This window comes from Dasypus novemcinctus, chromosome 1, assembly GCF_030445035.2.
Source record: "Dasypus novemcinctus isolate mDasNov1 chromosome 1, mDasNov1.1.hap2, whole genome shotgun sequence".
NCBI lineage: Eukaryota > Metazoa > Chordata > Mammalia > Cingulata > Dasypodidae > Dasypus > Dasypus novemcinctus.
This window is the reverse complement of record NC_080673.1, coordinates 120,874,942-120,882,471: the sequence shown is the minus strand read 5'-3', so window position 1 is coordinate 120,882,471 and position 7,530 is coordinate 120,874,942. Positions and strand designations below refer to the sequence as shown.

At 42.5% G+C, this 7,530-nt stretch overlaps 1 non-coding gene across 1 annotated transcript; it reads left to right on the top strand.

Annotated features, from left to right (window-relative positions):
- Positions 1-650: 650 nt before the first annotated feature.
- On the top strand, positions 651-782 carry LOC111758955 (small nucleolar RNA SNORA38). Its single transcript, XR_002793070.2, has one exon. It is a non-coding gene; the product is annotated as a small nucleolar RNA SNORA38 (small nucleolar RNA).
- The last annotated feature ends 6,748 nt before the right edge of the window (positions 783-7,530 follow it).

The window sequence follows — 7,530 nt, the reverse complement described above, 5'->3', positions numbered from 1 at the left end:
TCCAGGGGGAAGGGGAGGGAGAAAGGCGGGTCCTGGAGCAGACTGAGACCGAGGTGGTCTCCTTGAGCAGTCAGGTCCAGCTGGTTGAAGAGGAGCTGGACCGCGCTCAGGATGTCCTGGCCACTACCCTGCAAAAGCTGGAGGAACCAGAGAAAGCTGATGAAAGTGACAGAGCTATGAAAAGATGAAGATAAGATGGAACTCCAGAAAATCCAACTCAAAGAAGCTAAGCACACAGCAGAAGAGGCAAGTTGCTGTACAAGTTGCTGTAACATCCTCATCTGAAGTACGACGAAGTGGCTTTTAAGTTGGTGATTACTGAAGGGGTCTTGGAATGCACTAAGGAACGAGTTGAGCCAACAGAATCCCACTGCTGGGAAATGGATGAGCAGATCAGACTGATGGACCAGAACCTGAAGTGTCTGAGTACTGCTGAAGAAAAGGGCTCTCAAAAAGAAGACAAATATGAAGAAGAGATAAATTTTCAGATCCTATTATTTAGGAAATACTTTTGTAAGGTTGTTGCTGACATAGATATCTGCTGGATAAGGACAAAGTCAATTGAAAATCTTCTGGAAAGGTTTCACCATTCTAGATGCCATTAAGAACATTCATGTTTCATGGAAGGAGGTCAAAAATCACCATTCTCATCCTCCTACAAAGGCATGTCGGTGGTTTCCTGTCCTTGGACACATAAGAATTGGAGGCAAAGAGATGTGGACTTGGAGAAGTCTGGAGCCCGCTAGCTCCCTGCAGGCTCAAGATCATCCTTTCCCACACAGAAAAAAAAAAAAAAAAAGAAAGAAATCACCATTCTCAGGAGTTTGGAAGAATCCTTATGGATGGCTATGAGGGGTTCAAGACTTCAGTGGAGAAGTATATGTAGATATGGTAAAAGACAAAAGAACTAGAATTAGAAGTGGAGCCTGAAGATGTGACTGAATTGCTGCAATGTCATTATAAAACTTAAGTGGTTGAGGACCTGCTTTTATGGATGAACAAATAAAGGGGTTTCTTGAAATGGAATCTACTCCTGGTGAAGATGCCGTGAACATTGTTGAAATGATGGCAAAGGATTTAGAATTTTAATTGATAAAGCAGCAGCAAGGTTTGAGAGGACTGACTCCAATTTTGGAAGAAATTCTACTGTGGCTAAAACACTATTGAACAGCATCACATCCTACAGAGAAATCTATCATGAAAGGAAGAGTCAACTGATGCAGCATACTTCACTCTTGTCTTATTTTAAGAAATCACCACAGCCACTCCATCTTTGCTGTCTACTGATGTGATTCTTAGATATACTTCTTGGAAACATTCCCGTGTCTGCATACACAGACTTGGGGGAAATATTCCACCTTCTATTTTCCTTTTCACCTGTTTTTGGAAATTTAGATTGGAGCAAGAGTGCTATTTGTTGTCTTATGTCTGGCAAAAGGAACTTTGAGCAGATCCAAATGAAACTGGAGCTTTCAGACTTGTCAGACCTTCCTCTATAGCCTGATGCAGAAATACCAGTCCCAGACTTATTCCTGCAATCATCACTGTCAAAACGTGAGGGCCCTTATCTGGAGCTAGGGTTCTTCTTGCTTCTTTGGTGTCCTCTTTATCTTTTGAGCAATCCTTAGAACACATTGGTTTTTGTGTTTTGTAGGAGAAAGAGCCAGATTTTGGGGGTGGGGTAGTGGAGGTAGAGGCTGAGTTTCTGAGTTTGCTACTTTGTTTGACTGCCCTCTCCACCAACTGAGATTCAGATGAAAGAGCAGCATCTTCCTGCCACTACTACCACCGCTCATGAGCATTAGGAACTCTAGACAAAATCTGCCAGTTTAATTTTTTTGTCTCTCTTTAAAACACCAATAGACATTTATTTTTATCTTTCTATATGATTTTAGTAATTTTCCTTTGTATTATAGTGATCCATATGCTTGTCTCATTTTGATTGTAAGCTTCCTAAAGTCAGAGAGTATATTTGAACACAATATTTATTGGATTTTTAGTTTATGAAAGCCCTGTGCTTAGCAGAGGGTCTATTAAGGAACAAAAGCCCTGCTGTCAAGGAACACATAAATTAAAGAGGAAAACAGTGTTTAATACTTGGTGTTATGGATTGAATCGTGACACCGCCCCCCTTCCCCCCAATATATGTTCATGTCCTAACCTCACATTGTGATCTTATATGGAACTAGTGTCATTTCTGATAGAACTAGTTAAGTTAAAATGAGGTCATACTGGAGTGGGGCCTTAATCCAATATGACTGATGTCCTTATAAGAAGGGGAGAAGGGCCTTGGATAGATACAGGAAGAAGACGGCCATGTGACAACAGAAGCAGAGATTGAAGTGCTGCAGCTGCGAGCCAAAGAACACCAAGGATTACTGACAAACCACCAGAAACTAGGAAGAAGCAAGGAAGGATTCTTCCCTACAGGTTTTAGAGGGACCTCTCAACACCTTGATTTCACACTTCTGGCCTCCAGAGCATACATTTTTGTAGTTCTAAATCACCAAGTTTGTAGTAATTTGTTATGGCAACCTTAGGAAGTAAGACACTAGGTGACAATGCTAGTTAATATGGACTAAGAGCACCATGGGAATACATAGGAGGAACATCTCACCCAGGTTAGAGTGGAGGTGGGAGAGGGGTCAAAATATCCTTCCCAAAAGAAGGGATGTGGTATACAGTCTGGGACCTGAGGGTCAGGTCCAAATTAACCAAGCAAGGATGGTGTAGGAGGAAGGCTGAGGGCAGGACTGAAGAGCACTGTGGAGGTTTGGAGCTGTATGTACCCCAGAGAAACATGTTCTTAAATTTAATCCATACCTAAGGGCCTGAACGCATTGTAAATAGGACATTTTGATGAGGTTACTTCATTAAGGTGTGGCCTACCTTAATCAGGATAAGTCTTAATCCTATTCTTGGAGTCAATTATAAGTGGCTTGAAATTCAGACAGACACAGCAAGAAGCTGAAATTCAACAAAACCAGAAAAGAATGGAGAGGGCAGGAGAGGCTGCCATGTGCAATGCCACACGTGACAGAGGAACCAAGGACCAAGGATTGCAAGCAGCCAGCCCCAGAACTCCAGTCTTTATGGAGAAAGCACTGCCTTGATGATATCTTGATTCGTATTTCTTCCTGGACTCAAAACCATGAGTCATTAAATTCCCATTGTTGAAGTCAATCCATTGCATGGTATTGCTTTAGCGCCCAAGGAAACAAAACAAGAACATGCAAAGTTCTGAGGTAGGGAATTGTGGGAAGATGGTGATGGACTAACAGGCAGAACTCGATGCTTTCACAAAACAATGGAGAAAGAGCCAAAAGCTGCCGGAGGGACTTGCTTTGGAGGTTAGCAGACCAGGACAGTGCTAAACAACTCCCAGGAGGATAAGAAACAGAGAGACAAAGAAGCCAAAACAATAAACGTGAGCCCCTTCGGTGACTGGGAGGGAATCCCCTTCCCCACTTCCAGGATATTCAAGTGGTTAAAACCCCTGGCTCAATGCGCATGACTGAGAAGGGAACAGGCATCTTCTTCCCTGTCAGCTGTTTCAAGGGGAAAGGGAGGGGAGATTGGGGTGCTAGTCTGCAGTGAATTTGCATAGCAGAGCCTACTTTGAATCTCCACTCTCGAGATTCAACATAGGAACACAGGTAACCCCAGACAGAAAACACCTCCGTGGAATGGTGTGCTGATGAGCCTTCTGCTGGCCAGTCTGGAAAAAGCATGGACAAAAACTTCTCTGTTCTATCTGTATCATAACCCCTGGGAGAAAATCTGTGCCCCACTAGTGAGCCCCTGGCTCAATTTTGATAACTTAGGCTGGGAAATTTTAAGAACTTAGAATAAGTTGAACCAAATATCAAAGAAGAGCTGTGAAGAAAAAAATAGGCAAGAGAGAGTAGTTGGCCATCAGAGTAAATTCACCGACATATTCATATGCCTAGACATCAGCAAAAAAATTACAAGCTATGCTAAGAAACAGGAAGAGAGGGCCCAGCCAAAAGAACTAACCAAATATCCTGAAGACATATAGGATTTAAGACAATTAATCAGTGATTAAGGGAAACGGACTTGGCCCAGTGGTTAGGGCGTCCGTCTACCACACGGGAGGTCCGCGGTTCAAACCCCGGGCCTCCCTGACCCGTGTGGAGCTGGCCCATGCGCAGTGCTGATGCGTGCAAGGAGTGCCATGCCACGCAGGGGTGTCCCCGGCGTAGGGGAGCCCCACACGCAAGGAGTGCACCCGTAAGGAGAGCCGCCCAGTGTGACAGAAAGTGCAGCCTGCCCAGGAATGGCGCCGCCCACACTTCCTGTGCCGCTGACAACAACAGAAGCGGACAAAGAAACAAGACACAGCAAATAGACACAGAGAACAGACAACCGGGGGAGGGGAGGAATTAAATAAATAAATAAATCTTTAAAAAAAAAAAGAAAGTCATTAAAAAAAAAATCAGTGATTAAAAAAACACAACCCACATAAATCACTTCAAAGAATTTAAAGAATATATGACTAAAGAAATAAAGGACATTAAGAAGACAATAGGAGAACATAAAGAACAATTTGAAAGCCTGCAAAGAAAAGTAACAGACCTTACAGGAATGAGAGGCACAATGGATGAGATTAAGATTACAGTAGAGAGGGAAGCGGCTGTGGCTCAATCAGTTGGGCTCCCGTCTACCATATGGGAGGCCCTAAGTTCATGTCCCGGGCCTCCTTGTGAAGGCAGGCTCGCCTGCACACTACGGAGCGTCTGGCCACCAGGTCCACAGGTGCCGCAGACAGCTGACCTTGCTGATGCAACAAAAAGGGAGACAAGCAAAAACACAGAAGAGCGCTCTGTGAATGGACACAGAGAGCAGACAGCAAGCAAGCTACAAAGGGGGAGGGGAAATAAAATAAATAAATACAGACACGGAAGAACTCACAGTGAATGCACACAGAGAGCAGACAGCACACAAAAAGCCACAAGGGGGGAGATAATTTAAAAAAATACAGTAGAGGCACATAAGAGCAGATTTAAAGAGCAAAGACGGAACTAATAATTTCAAAGACAAAACATCTGAACTGGAAAAGACAGGAGAACAGAAAGAGAAGAAAACGGAAAAAATGGAACATAGTCTCAGGGAATTATATGACGAAGGGAAATGCACAAACATTTGCATTATTTGTGTTCCAGAAGGAGAAGAAAATGAAAAAGGGGCAGAAGGAATATTTGAGGAAATAATGGCTGAAAACTTCCCAACCCTAATGAAAGACAAATATCAATATCTAAGAAGGACAATGCACCCCAAACAGAATAAATCCAAATGGGCCTACCCCAAGATACCTACTATTCAGAATGACGAATATCAGAGATAAAGAGAGGATTCTGAAAGCAGCAAGGGAAAGCAAAGCATCACATAAAAGGAACTCAATAAGATTAAGTGGCAACCTCTCATCAGAAACCATGGAGACGCAAAGAAAATGGTATAATATATTTAAGGTACTGAAAGAGAAAAACTGCCAGCCAAGAATTCTGTACCTGGCAAAACTGTCCTTCAAAAATGAAAGTGAGTTCAAAGTCTTCACAGACAAACAAAAACCAATAGAATATGTTACCAAAAAACCAGAATTACAAGACATACTAAAGGGAGTGCCATGGCCTGAAAGGGAAAAAACAGGGGCAAGAGATTTGGAGAAGAGTTTAGAAATGAAGATTATTAGGAAGGGTAAACTAAAGGGTAAGAAGACAGACAATAGAATGATATGACAACAGAGAGCCAAAGGACAAAATGGATGAAGTAAGTAATACCCTTACAGTAATCACATTGAATGTTAATGGCTTGACCTCCCTAATCAAAAGACATAGACTGATAGAATGGACAAAAATATACAAGCCGTCTATGTGTTGTCTGCAATAGACTCACCTCAGATGTCAGGATACCACCAGGTTAAAAGTGAAAGGTTGGGGGAAACAAATGTGACTCAAGTGATAGGGCTTCCAGTTACCATATGGAAGGACCTGGGTTCGATCCTTGGGTCCTCCTGGTGAAAAAGAAAAAGAGAAAGCATGCCTGCATGGTGATCCAGTGCCCATGTGGTAAGTCAAGTGCCTGAATGGTGAGCCGAGTGCCCACATGGCAAGCCAGTGTCTGCACAAGTGCCCGCATGGTGAGCCAGTACCTGCGTGGAGAGCCAGTGCCCGTGTGGTGAGCCAGTGCCCATGCAAGTGAGTCACACAGCAAGATGATGATGCAACAAAAGAGACATGAAGTGGAGAGTAGAGGTGAAGCGCAGCAGAAACTAGGAACTGAGGTGGCGCAGCTGACAGGGAAACTCTCTCCACATCAGAGGTTCCCAGGTCAAATCCTGGTGAATCCTAGAGGAGAAAAAAATGAGAAGAGAAGACAAAAAAGAGAAATAGATACAGAAGATCACACAGCAAATGCACACAGACAGCAAAAACAGCAGGGTGGGGGAAGGGGAGGGAAGGTGGGGGAAAGGGGGGATATAAATTAATAAATAAATAAATCTTTTTTTTTTTAAGTGAAAGGTTGGAAAAAGGTATTCCATGCAAATAGTAACCAAAGAAAGAGCTGGAGTAGCAATATTAATATCAGTCAAAATAGATTTCAAATGTAAAACTCTTACAAGGGATTAAGAAGCTCATTCACCAAGAAGAAATAACAATAATAAATAGTTATGTACCTAACCTGAGTGCCCAAGATACATGAGGCACACACAGGCAAAACTGAAGGGATAAATAGATGTCTCTATAATAATAGTTGGAGACTTCAGTACACCACCCTTAGTATTGGATAGAACATCTGGATAGAGGATAAATAAAGAAACAGAGAACTTGAATAATATGATAAATGAACTCAACCTAACAGACATCTATAGAGCACTGCACCCCAAAACAACAGGATCTACTTTCCTTTCAAGTGCTCACAGATCCTTCTCCAAGATATGTTGGGTCACAAGACAAGTTTCACTAATTTCTAATAGATTGTAATTATACAAAACACTTTCTCTGATCATACCGGAATGAAGCTGGAAATCAATAATGGACAGAAAAAGGCAAAATTCATAAATATATGGAAATTGGCAAAGTTCTGAGGTATAGGGAAATAAATCTTCCGGGATTTCTCAGTGGTCCTGTGAAAAGTTCTAGTCTCCTGGGATGCATAGATGTGTATGATATTAAAACAGAGAATATTTGCCTTTGCTTTCTCCAGACACTTTCCTTTTCACATACTTGCTGATTACATCTGTAGCAATTTGTCTAGTTGATTGCTCTGATACAAAAGGATAATAAAATCCATCTCCCTGAAAGAGCCAAATGGTTACAGCCCAGACTAGCCTCCTAGTTTAAGCTTCCAACGTGCCAGGAAGCCTGGAGTACTATCTCCCCAGGTATCGATGTAGGGGAAAGAGTCTCAGGAGCTTGGAGATGTCTCTAGGTTGCAAAAGAGACACACAAGACTACCTGGTCCCTGGAGAGACTTTATTTACATTCCAAAATGTTAGTGTGAGATCCCAGA